Source organism: Erythrolamprus reginae, chromosome Z, assembly GCF_031021105.1.
Source record: "Erythrolamprus reginae isolate rEryReg1 chromosome Z, rEryReg1.hap1, whole genome shotgun sequence".
Taxonomy (NCBI): Eukaryota; Metazoa; Chordata; class Lepidosauria; order Squamata; family Dipsadidae; genus Erythrolamprus; species Erythrolamprus reginae.
Window position 1 is genome coordinate 62,757,266 of NC_091963.1, and position 13,025 is coordinate 62,770,290.

At 43.8% G+C, this 13,025-nt stretch overlaps 1 protein-coding gene across 1 annotated transcript in view; it reads left to right on the forward strand.

Annotated features, from left to right (window-relative positions):
- GLI3 (GLI family zinc finger 3) overlaps positions 1–13,025 on the forward strand; it is a 407,618-nt gene that overhangs the window by 238,646 nt on the left and 155,947 nt on the right. The window lies entirely within an intron of this gene.

Here is a 13,025-nt window from a genome sequence, read left to right on the forward strand (position 1 = left end):
ACGAGCAGCTCAAAGAAGGGGCCAATTAGAAAGGTATTTCCATCCCTGAATTGGCAACAGCTGGGTTTGGGTGTGGTTCTCCTCAGCAGGGTTGAAAAGGCAGGCCCGCCCTTACAGTCTTGTGGAGAGTTATCAACTGGGAGTCCTGTGACCTTGCTTCGATTCTTGGCGTCTCTGATCTTGGCTTGTGGCCTAGAAGCCTGGTAGACTTGGGGGAGGCGTGGGTTTTATTATCTCCAGAGTTGTTTTTGCCAGCAAGAATCCTGTTTTATTGCCTGGCCTTCGTGAAACCTCTGTGAAACTGCATCATGTTCCTGTCTGTAAGAACAGTTTTTGTTACCTGTGTTTGCTTTCCAGTATATAAACTGCCTTTGCTTTTTACCAGTGTGTCTGGCTACTCTTTTTGGTTGGTGTTGGCGTCTGGGGGGACCCAGACAGAACAGAAACCGATTAAAAGGTCATTAATTAGAGCTACCAGATTTGGAGTGGAAAGAATCAGACAAGCAGAAAACAGGCGTTGTTATACTTACCTGAATGCCCATTCTCATTTAGGAGAGTTAGCCTCCAAGGATGGGTTTGACCTTATCCAATAGCCAATCAGGGCTGAGTCTTAGAAAAGTATAAATAGCACCCTCCATCTTATATTCCCCCTCTTCAATGAAGGACAAAAGAACAGATTATGCATGCAGCTTCCAATTCAGTCAGAACAAATCTTACATAACAATTAGAATTATATATTCTGTGTAATAAGCAGAACCAATACTCACAATAAGAAATGAATGATAACATATACACAAACTCACAGCCAACCCAAGCTCAAGCAAGGGCAGGTCTTGGAGGATAACTCTTCTACATGAGAATGGGCATTCAGGTAAGTATAACAACACCCGTTCTCCATGGTAGGATGAGTTAGCCTCCAAGAATGGGATATACCAAAGCAGCCCATTTAGGGAGGGTAAATTAAGGTTGGGATGAACTTGACACATGATTGTGAAAGGCAAGACCTAAAGGTCAAATTCTGCCATACCTGTGACAAACAAATCAACCTATAATGACAAAGAGAGGGCATAGGAGGTGCCCAAGACAACCTTATGGTGATGGATAGAGGGCATAGGAGATGCCCAGGTGACCGCCCTACAACTTCTTGATCGATGATCGAACAAACCAAACAGTAATGGTAGCTGTGCTATGCGTCAAATGGGCAGTAACTCCCCCAGGCTGAGATAGCCCCAGTAATTCAGAATACAGAGAGATCACCACACAAATCCCTCACCCTGCCATAGGAGAAGATACTGTTTCTCTAAGGAAGGCAGATTGAAGGAGACGAAAGATGTCTCTGATGGGTGAAGTCCATCATATAAAGACTGAGTGACAGAAACACATAGTGCTGGATGCATAACAAGTGCATTCCATTGATGTTCACAGCCAATAGACAGGGAAGGAGGGGGGGAGGGAAGGAGGCAAGGTGTAACTATTTCTGGAGTTCAATGGAAATTGGAAGTTACCTTATATGTGATAGTGAACTTAACCTAAGAACGACCCTGAAGGTGAAATACACCGAGGACGCTTCATATTAACAGGGCTGTCAGGCCGGGATCCGACTGGCTGAGGTCATTGCCAGGAAGAATACCACCATATAGATGAGGTGACAAAAAGAGACGGAAGCCAAGGGTACGAGGGGCCCTTCAGTCAATGAGTTCAGTACTGTAGAGAAATCCCACGTAGGGAACCAGTGGATAACTGAAAAAAAAACAGAAGTTAGTAACCCTTTTAAAAATTCTTGAACCAAAGGGAAGACCCTAAGGAAGTTTAGTAATGTGCATGACAATACAGTAAATAGAACTGCTAGTTGTCAGTGAAGGGTATGGATAGCAAGGCCTTCAGTCAGACCCTCGTGCAAGGATTAAATAACCTTAACAATGGATAACCCAGGGAGTGAATGCCCCACTCTCATATGCCCTGCAAGAAAAAGGGGAGTCCTCTAAGTTGCTGACTATGTTTGGCAAATGGTCATTTAGAGATCAACATAACCCTTACGAGGACTACAGGGATCTGACGGGGTGTCAAAGTGAGCCAACCAAATAGCAAGCTATCAGTTACATTCAGACTGGAATGGGATGTGGCGCTGACCAGAGGAAAAACGACCATTCCATCTGAGGGGGTCAACAGTGCTGTGGCATGGGAAAGACATAAGATCCGTGACCCAAGCTCTCATGCCCCAGTTTGGATTAAGAGAAGGAATCTGGCAGCCCCTTGCCGAGTTTACCTTTTTGCTTTGCCGGTACATGATACTGAAAGGAGCATGTAAGTCAAACCTCACAGCCTAGTGCAGGAAATAATACCTGTTACCCCTGCCCCAAGGATGAAGCCAAGAGAGAGGGCTGCAGAGGCCAACTCTGTGGTATCTGAGTCAGCCTGCTCCCATGCCATTCGCTTTTGGAAAGGAATTCCGCAGGGAGAGATAGAACGTAACAGTGGAAACGGAACCTAAAGGCCCTGGGACAACAGAAAATGGACTATAATGTTCCCTTTCTGAATTATGTATTCCATCACTAATACCAGTGTCAGCATGAAAGAATGTAAGAGGCAAGACCCTTGCCTATGGCTGCTGACTATCACACTATAGGAGTATCCGGCCAACCACATGGAAGTTGGGCCTTGACTGAGAAAGAAACTCCGAATCTACTGGAACTAAGCCCCTGGAGAACATTTGGATACAACACAGAGCCAGGTGATACACGGTAAGGGAACACTGAATGGTAATGCTCAAAGGCCAAGCCATACTGGGACAGGAATAGTTTATGCTCCAGGAAATCTAACATGATCCTCAGTGGAGATGTTTAGGATGGAAAACTTTCTGGTCTGGGGTAACGGTGGCTTGCACTTCGAAGAGTCTAACAGTATTCCTGAAAGAGTGATCCAGGTGAATGAAACCATCCACCCTCACTGGAATGATCCGAACAACATAGCGTCCAAAGAAAGCTGAGATATCTGAGATACAATTTAACCTAAAATGGGGGGAAAGAGGTGGCCTAAAGATGTCAACCAGATAAAGATGGCTGTTGAATGACCAGCATAACCTCTAGGGGAGCAGTGAAAATAATCACACTCAGTAAAGACACCCACGATGAGCCAAAGGGCTGAGAGAAAGATAGATACTCAAAATGCACAACTGAGTAGAAGGAGGCTGAAGAATCAGGACCTCCTTGTCTAGTGCACTCCATAGGGAACTATAAGGTATGCCTCGTGACCCTATGACATGCTATGTATCTATTAAGGTGAAAGAAAAACTGCAAGCAACCCCTAATCAAGGGAAAATGCTTAACCTAGATGGCTGCTCCCTGAAACCTGCCGAGTGGCCAGGATGTCCAGCGGGTGCTGGATGGTATCCTGAAAGGGGAGCCCCCTAGTGAGTTAGGAGTACAGGGAAGGGGAAGACCAAACCCACAGGGAAGTGGGAATGGGTTCAAAGGCGAGGCCATAAGACAGGATCCCAAGGACCCATAATTGGGGGTGATGGACTCATTTTACCTGGCAAACAAAGTCAGGTATCTTCCTAAGAGGAGATCCAACAAGAATTTACCTATCCAGTAGATCAGATGACCATCAGATCATTGAAAATGCTGGTTACTTTAATTGTCCCTAAATGGCTTGTTGGGTGATGCCTCCTCCACAGGCATCAGACTGCCCTTGGTACCACCCAGAAATCTACCCATGGAAGTGACCCCATGATGACAAAGTTAATATTGAAGGAAGGAGGGAGTCTGAGTTTACACTTATCCTTCATCTCTACGAGGATGAGGAGTAAAGTCTACCCATGTGAGTCAGACTAGGTGGGTTTGGAAACCAGAGACCAAACAAGGAGAACAGAGGCCTACCAGTTTGTGGTAAGTACAAACCATGCGTCACAACTGTGGACCCCATGGCGCAGTACAAAATGGACCTACCATACATTGTTTGGGATGTAAGTTGGCCAGCAACACCTTAACATCTTGGTGCACCCAGACTCCAACACCAGAATCATTTACATAAATCTAGAAATCATATGAGAGTGTATGCCTGACCTGGTGGCCATGTAGTTCCCCTAGAAATTAAGGAACATTGAGCGAGTATGACCACGAGCCAAGGACAGGAATGCACCAGTATTTGAGAATAGAGCTCAAGGTAGTTTCAGTAGGCGGTTAAACAATGGCACAGCAATTCAGGACTGGGAATCCTTCAGGAGGTCATCTAGACTAAACCCCTGCTGCAGCGGAAGAAAGGCATGCATTGCCTGGATTATTTAGTCACTTCTAACAGAGGGAAAAATTGTGAGAAATAAGCAGGACTAAAATAAGACAAAACTGCCTTGCTGAGAAAGGCAGAGTTAATCCTAGATTTATGGCCTCCATGGTAAGATAAATTGTCTGGGGAGACAGACGGTGGAAATAGCCACCGAGACCAGCACTGGATAAGTTCTGGCTGAGATGCTGACATCACCCTCGATGACCAGCTAGATGTCTTAAAAATTATGACATGGGCCTCCTTTGGAACAGAAAGGTCAAAAATAGCATGATTACTCCTCCTGGAGAGAAGAATCTGGTTCCAGACAGAGATCCATAGACACCAGTGTCAGGAAATGGAAAGAGACCCATTGATTGTCAAGAAATGAGCCAGAAGAGTGACCCAAAGGCTCTATACAGCACTGGCCGTTACAGCCAGTTCCGTTTACCCAAATCAGGCATTTACCTATGGTTGTACTTAAACCATCTGCTCTCATCGCTGGAATGGATCAGACTGGCTACTGGTCCTTCTGGTCCTTCTGATGCTTAAGCCACCATGCTCGAGTTGTAACCCAACAGACAAATGGTCACAGGAGTGGCAACTGGGGGGCAACAAATTGGTGAGAGGCTTGTCCATTGCAGATCTGTTGGAGGTAACCTCGGACTTGCCAATCTCATCAGCATTAGTCAGAGCAGTCTGCAAAAGAGCTTATCAAAGGGAGAATTATCATCTTACATTCCGTTCAATGTTCTCTCTAATTTTTTTCCGGTGTGGGCGGAAAAGTATAGTGTCTGAGCAGCAGTCCCTATGAGACTGGGCGGCATAGAAGTTTGAATGAATGAATGAATGAATGAATGAATGAATAAATAAATAAATAAATAAGGGGAAAAAATCCCTTCTTTTTTATTAAAAGAAATTAATAATAAAACAAAACCAAAATCTATTACTATTAAAACTAAAACAACCAGCAACCAAAAACACAACTATTAATAAATACATGCTTTAAAATCTTCATTTCTCAAATATTTATCACAGTATTATAGTAATCTAGTAATACTATTAAAATCTACCTGAACACCAATGCATCAATTAATATATTTCCCTAAATTATACTTTTCTATAATTTCATTCAATATTTCCAAACTCAATTAATTTTCAGGCACTTAGCATTTACTGTTATTAACTTTCATCAATCTTCTACATTTCTAAGTATATTTTAAATTCATAATGCAAACTCATAAAATCATACAGTACATATCATAAACCCCTTATTTATCATATTATCTTCCATTAATTTTATCTCTGTAATTCTATATAGTTCTAAAATTCTAATCCAATTTTTTAAATTAATACATCCTAATATTAAATAACACCTAAATATATCTTTTACAAATATTCCATAGTCAATCCATATTTAATAATCAATCATCCCTCCTCAAATTTCTATCACTCTTCTCATTTCTGGGTCTCTCTCCTGTCTCTCCCCCTTTTCTGTCTCATTTGTTTCTCATTTCTCCCTCTTCCTCTCATTCCTTCCCCTTCTCACTCTCTTTTTCCATCCCTGCCTCCTCCCCCCCCCCCGTGTGTGTGTGTGAGTGCGTGAGTGTGTGTGTGAATTCTTGAACCATTTCCAAAAACAGGTGAGGGCTTGGGGTTTTTTTCTCTGTTATTATTTGGGTGCTTTTTACCATATGCTTTAAATCAAGAGTCACTTCTCTCTCTCTTTTGTTTCTCTCTCTTTCCTGTCACTGCCTCAATTATTTTCTCATTTCTTTTTTTATCCCCTTTTTTCTATCATTTCTCTCTCTCTCTCCCATCCACTCTTCACTCTCTCTCTCTCTTGCTTTCTTTCTCTCTGTCACTCACTCTTTCTCTCTTGCTACCTTTCTCTCTCTCTTTCTTTATTCCTCTTTCTCACTCTCTCTCTCTTCCTTCCTGTCTTCTCTCTTTCTTTCTCTCTTGCTTTCTTTCTCTCTTTCTCTCTTTCTTCCCCCTCTTGCTCTCTCTTCTCACTTTCTCTCTCCCTCTCTCCTTTCTATCCTGCTCTGTCTGTTGCTCTCTCTTTTGCTCTCTCTCTTGTTCTCTTTCTCTCTCTTGTTTTCTTTCTCTCTCTCTTGCTTTCACTCTTGTTTTCTTTTCTCTCTTTCTTTCTTTCTCTCAATCACTCTCTTGTTTTCTTTCTCTCTCTCTCTTGTTCTCTCTCTTTTGCTCTCTCTCTTTCTTGCTATCCCCCCTCTTTCTCTCTCTTTCTCACTTTCTCTATCTCGCTCTGTCTGTTGTGTGTTCTCTCTTTCTCTCTCTTCTTTTCTTCCCTGCGGAGGCGGGCAAAGGTTTTTCTTATTTTGAATGTTCTGGGCGGGCTGGCGGGATGGGGAGCGCGCGCACGCATGGTCGACATTCAAAATAACCTTCGCTGGCCTCTGCTCCAAGTGCTTCGGGAATGCCTGCCCCACCTCTCCTGCAGCCCTTTCACTGACAGCCCGGGACAAAAGCGCTCCCAGCGAAGGGACTGCGAGAGGGGCGGGGCAGGCGTTCCCAAAGCACTTGGAGAAAACCCTATCGCAGCCCCTTCACTAGCAGCTGGATGAGGAGGATGAGAAGCCGCAGCCACTGCGGGAGGAGCCGCGCTCCAAGACGGGAGGTGGAGGAGGATAAAGCCGGAGAGAGGGGCGGATCGGGCGGGTGGGGGGCAGCAGCGAGAAGCCTGGGGCACGAGGGGGGCGGAGGTGCTGGGGAGAGGGGGCGGCCGCGGTCGACATTCAAAATAACCTTCGCCGGCCTCCGCACTTTCGTCACTCCCCGCCCCCAACTCCAACACCCGTCTCCTTGCATGGCCTTGGAAAAGGGTGGGCAGGGGGTTGTTTTTGGGCAGGTGGCTGCACGCCTTAGAGGGAACATTGATTCCATTTATTGTTTATTTTTACCATGCACAGCATTGCATAGAGTTTCATTCTATTGTCTCTAATTGCATTGCAATACATAACGGTGCATCATATTGCAAGTCATACTGATTGAATGAATTGAGTGAAAGGTCCTGCACTAGTATCAGAACCCTGCATGGCATTACACTCTATAACCCCACAGTGCATTGCATTTAATTTCATAATACTGTATTGCATTGCAATACGTTGCATTGCAATGCATATCAGGTCATGTCAACATTTGCAAGACTACGTTGGCTGCATTGCATTGCATGTGGAAGTGATGTCCCGGTGCCTGGAGGCTGTTAGGGTCTGGATGGGTGTCAACAGACTCAAGCTCCACCCTGATAAGACGGAGTGGCTGTGGGTTTTGCCTCTCAAGGACAATTCCATCTGTCCGTCCATCACCCTGGGGGCAGAACTATTGACTGGTGCACCAGTTGCGGCCCTACCTAGACCGGGAGTCACTGCTCACAGTCACTCATGCCCTCATCACCTCGAGGTTCGACTACTGTAACGTTCTCTACATGAGGCTACCTTTGAAGAGTGTTCGGAAACTTCAGATCGTGCAGAATGTAGCTGCGAGAGCAATCATGGGCTTCCCTAGGTATGCCCATGTCACACCAACACTCCGCAGTCTGTTTCTATTCATAGACCAATTATTAGATTTTCTCTTACCTTTCCAATATATGACTAATGGGTTATGGTCTGCCCAGCTATTAGTTTCAATCTCGATGTCTCTGATCTTTTCCATCGTGTGTGCTGGGGCCCAGGCCATGTCAATCCTTGTCTTGTTCTTTTTCATAGGCCTTGCCACTGTTGTTTGGGCCTGTCTTCTTACTCATCAAATGGTCAAGTTTGGCTATTTCTTTCTTTTGTTTGGCTACTTCTTCTTTTAGCTTGGCCATTTGTACCTCATGATTGGCCTGTGCTCTTGCCATTTCTTTCTCATGGTTGGCCCATGATCTGGCCTTTCTTCCTTTAGTCTGGCTAATTTTGCTTCAAGTTGTGTCTCTTCATCTTTGATGGGTTTGAAAAAATGAAATCTGTGTAGGAGGAACTTCGCTCGTTCTTTGTTTGTCTGCTGGATAGCTTGTGTGTCTTTCAGAAGATTTTTGTCTTGTAACTCCTGTTGAGTGTCGATTAGCTGCCATTCACAGTTTTTCCAAAGTATGCGAGCTCTCTTGCACTCTTCATGTAGCGACCGAATGCGACGTGTGGAAAGCTCTTCTTCCTTGATGTTGGAGAGATATAACAATTTCTTCCGAAATTTGTCCATGTTTTGGTAGTACTTGTTCCATTCCTCATATAGGCTCTGCTGTGAGTTGAATTGTTCCCACTTCATATTTAGTTGCTTGTCCACAGCCACTAGGAGGTGCTGTTGGTGTTTGAGAGCGGGAGGTACCTGGGCTTTGCTCTTTGCTGTCTGCTGCTTGCTGTTGCTTTGCTTTGCTTCTTGCCGGACTGGCTTGTTAGGCTATGCTTGGCTTGTTTTGATTTGATTTGCTAGGCTTGTTTGGGCTTTTCTTGGCTTGCTTAAGTTCGCTTTGTTTGGCTTGCTTTGGCTTGGCTTGGCTTGCTTAGGTTCACTCTGTTTGGCTTGCTTAGGTTCGCTTGGCTTGGCTTGCTTTGAACGACGAGACGCACTATATGCTTGGTAGTGGGCTACACTTGGCTTGTTTGGCTTTAGTGTGTTTAGCAAAATTCAGCTGGGGGCCAGTAGAGGGAGGCAGCAAGCGCATTCTAAGCTTTGGCGTATTTTAACTGAGATTCAGAGTGTGACCACCAGATGGTGCTGCTTCTTTCCTAAGGCTTGGGCATATTCAAGTGGATTTCCACTTCAACCAGTAGATGATGCCGTTTGCTAGTAAAGGCTAAGGTGCACTGGCCCTTTAATTCCTTTGTCTAAAGGGGCCGTGTGCTGTTTTCTAGAACAACCATTCAATTCTCAGGCATAACTTTAATGTAGGCTTCTTAGTTAGTGTTGTGGAGAGAGGCAAAGACTCTGAGTTTGTAGATCCACAAATAGTTAAAACAGGCAAGCACAATATCCTTTAAATGTAAATGTGCCCCCCTTCTTCCCTTATGCTAAACAGATTAGAGCAATACTTTTCCAAGGCAGTAACTGGGGGAAAGAAGTGGGGGGAATTTCTTTTCTCTTATTTTTAAGGCTTCAGAAGGCAGCAACATAGCATGCAGTAACCTCGGGATGAGAATTTAAGACTTCTGGTCATCAGGAAGAGGGATCAGACCTCTTTCAGGCTATTAAGTTTGCAGGGAACCAGAGGGAGGTTTAATCTTTTTTAGTAGGCTGATTACTACTTTAAGGTGGCAGTGATTGCTTTGAGGGGACATGAATTTCAGCCTCTTTTTACTGCCTCCTTTTACAACCTCTTTTTACTGTTCTGGTATAAGCTCAACTTTTCCCAGTCAGATAACTCAGCACAATAAGGTATCACAGATCATTTTATTATAGGCATTCTCACAATAACTCACAGTTATGATGTGATTCTTCTGTAGTATAATCTTTCCCATTGTGCAGGTAAAAAGAGATTGAATTGACCCAGGCTCTAGGTGTAGCATCTACATGCTGGCTGGCTTAATGGGTGAAGACAAAGACCTGCTGGAATGTTCTCTCCAATTACCCCTCATCCCGAGTCAGAGCCAATAGGAATACACAAATGTGGTCACATGTAAAGCTACATTACCCAGAGTGCAATTTCACTACATTTCGCCTAATGCAATATCTTAAAGAAACATGCCTAAATACAGTCCAACTATCTCTATCTCTGGGGACAGCACAGGAGCATTAATGAAGAGAGGTAATATATGATGATTGTGATTGCTGGATGACAAGATTAGATAATTAATATTTTTTTGCAGTAAGGGACAAAAGATCTATAGAGAAATTAATAATTTTGTATTATTTTTTTTCTGGGATTATACAAGAGTTACTAACAAAATACTGCACTTTATTGTACTGGAAATAGAAGATATTTGACATTGTACTAAAGCATATGAAGGAAAAAATAAAAAAACCCATCTGCCTCAGGTATCTGACAGGTAGATGTAGAAAGGAGCTGAACTGAAGTGATTGCCAGAAGCAAAGACACGCGTTCTGGGATAGGACTGAGTGAAAGAGGGGGAATATAAGATGGAGGGTGCTATTTATACTTTTCTAAGACTCAGTCCTGATTGGCTATCGGATAAGGTCAAACCCATCCTTGCAGGCTAACTCCTCCTACTTTGGAGAATGGCAAGAAAATGTTAGAGTTTTCTTTATCTTTGAACTGCCATCTATTTTCTGGATTTTGACTCCAGGTATGATAATCTTTTCTTAAATATTGTTGTTATGAATTAAGTACTTCTGTTTTAAAAACTAATTTGAAGTATTTCCCATCATGGTATTTTTGTTATCTTTAGTAATGGTAATATTTATTATCTTTAAGACATTTACCAAAAGAGGAGCTCAAATATTTCATTGTGAGATGTATTTTTTACTATTATTCTTTTCCATAATCCCTGCATGTATTTTGGTAGAATATATTGCACTTAAAGAGTTTGTGAGCAAAACATCTAGTTTTTGGTCTAAGATATTTATTTTAACTTATTTAATTTATATTAATTTATTTTAAAATGCTTCATAAAATCACAAAATGGAACCTGACATAATAATCAGTCTTTTCATTCTTGCATTTCATACATATATGTACTGTGTTTCCCTGAAAAATAATACATGTCCCTATAATAAGAGCAATTGGACTTTTCAGCACATACACTGAAAAAAAGGGGCCACCTTCTGAGGAAAGAGGGAACATGCCGGAATCTGCTCTTTTTGGGGCAGGCATTCTTCTGGCTGTGAGAGCAAGTGAGAGTCAGGTGTGTGCACACCCTGTGGGACTAGCTTGGCTCCTCTGAATTTCAAATGCACTCCTGCACTCCTCCTGCAGGAATTTGAAATGCACTCCTGCCTGCGAGAAAGAGATGAAATCAATCCCTACCTTGCCGCCTCAAAGGCAGGAGTACATTTCAAAATGCTGTCAGAGGCCTGGCTGGGAGAGCAAAAATGAGAGGTGGGTGTGCACCCTTTGCAGGACTGGCTCAGCTCCTCTGGGCTGCTTTTGGCAGTGTATGTCCAAGTGCTGCCTCTATGTTGGAATTGTTTTGGATTCCCTTGGATACCATTGGATTCCCTTGGATACCATTTGTTGGGTGTAAAAGAAAAGGATGGGTTTTGCCTTCTCTTTCTGCTCAAGATCCCCATGCACAATTGGTGAGTCACTGTGTGGCATAGAATGCTGGACATGATGGGCTTTGGCCAAATTCAGCATGGCTCTTCTTATACTCTTATGTTCACCTGCCCTCTCATTGTTCTTCAGACAGGGCATGCAAACGAGGACAGTGCTTGGGAATCCCCTGCAGGAACAGCCATCTGTTCCTCAGTGTTGTGTCCATTGACCCTCCCCCACCTCTGTCTCTCAAGCAAAGCAGAAGGGGAGAGAAATTCTTGAAGGCTGCTTGAGGAAAAGCATCTGCCTTTCCTCCTTCCTCCCTCCTCCCCTCTCTCGGCAGGAACCTTTTGGCTGCATGCAAGAAATTTTTCTCTCTTCCAAACTCCACAAGAAATCATGCCTGCGCAGCCTCTTGGATTGAAAGGGGAGAAAGATTTCTTGTGTTCAGTGTGCAGCCAAAAGATTCCTTCTGCTGGTGCTGTGTCTTAAGTGCATTCTTCCCCTCTCTCCTGGGAGAAAGAGAGGCATGTTTGGAAGAGACAAGGAAGGGCATACTTCTGCTGCTGCTTCTTCCGTTGAGCCCAGATAGAAGTTTGGCTGTTAGCTCGGCTTCCTCAGGCAGCCCATGAGAGTTTCTCTCCCCTCCCTTTCTGCTTGAAAGGCAGGGGAGGGTCAATGGACACAATACCAAGGAACACAATAGAGCTACAAGTTCCAGGTAGGATGTACATCTTGTAGCTCACTCTGCCCCACCCCACTCAAATTTCCACCCCCAAATTGCATCTCACCGTTAAATGCTGGTTCTCTGGCTAGAATTAGAATTTTGTATTGGCCAAGTGTGATTGGACACATAAGGAATTTGTCTTTGGTGCATGTGCACTCAGTGTACATAAAAGAAAATATACATTTGTCAAGAATTGGGAAGTACAACACTGAATGATTGACTACCTGACACTTGTAGCTTCGTCGCATTCCTTGGTGTTGTGTCCAGAGAAGCCCATTGTAAAAGAAAACTTCTTGTGAGTTCAAGAACTTTGATTGAGCTTGTGATAAGTTCAGTAGGCTTCTCTGGGTACAATACCAAGGAATGTGACAGAGCTACAAGTCCCAGGTAGGACGCATGTCTTGCGGCCTAACCTACCCCACCTCACCTGACCTGCCATCCCCAAATTACATGCCACCGCAAGAAGCACATCCTACCTGATATTTGTAGCTTTGTATTGTTCCTCGGTGTTGTGTCCATAGAAACCCATTGTAAAAGAAAACTTCTCACGAGTTCGAGAAGTTTGATTGAACTTATGAGAAGTTTTGTTTTACACTGGGTTTCTCTTGACAAAACACCAAGGAACATGATGGAGCTACAAGTGTCAGTTAGGATGTGTGTCTTGGAGCCCAACATGTCCCACCTGCCAGAAATGAGTCTCTGTGAGATTTGTTACGCCCCCGCTGCTGCTCTGTGGAGCAGGACTCTGCAATGCCTGTGGCATTGCATGCACGAATGGCTGTTGGATCCCAGCTGTGTTGTATGATGACTGGGAAAACAAAACAGGAAATGTTAGAACAAATTGACGAAATATACCGAGTCTCTACCCTCATTTGCACGTAGACA